Consider the following 241-nt stretch of genomic DNA (forward strand, 5'->3'; position numbering starts at 1 on the left):
GATGAACACATACTTACCTTTGATGAGCCAATTCAAGGGTCACCTCCTCTGTGTGTCCTTTTTAGACGCTTTCAGGTGACAGTGAGCAATCCTGCCACGGAGGGCCCCACCCCATCCAGCCCTTGACAGGACTTCTCTCAGACTCCGGATGTGGAGGGGGGGGAGGGTGCGCAAAGTGAAGCCTCTGATTTTTCTATTTTTTGATAGTGAACATTAAATATCTTTTTAGTTTTTTTTTTTT

The sequence above is a fragment of the Plecotus auritus genome, assembly GCF_963455305.1.
Source record: "Plecotus auritus genome assembly, chromosome: 5".
Lineage (NCBI taxonomy): Eukaryota > Metazoa > Chordata > Mammalia > Chiroptera > Vespertilionidae > Plecotus > Plecotus auritus.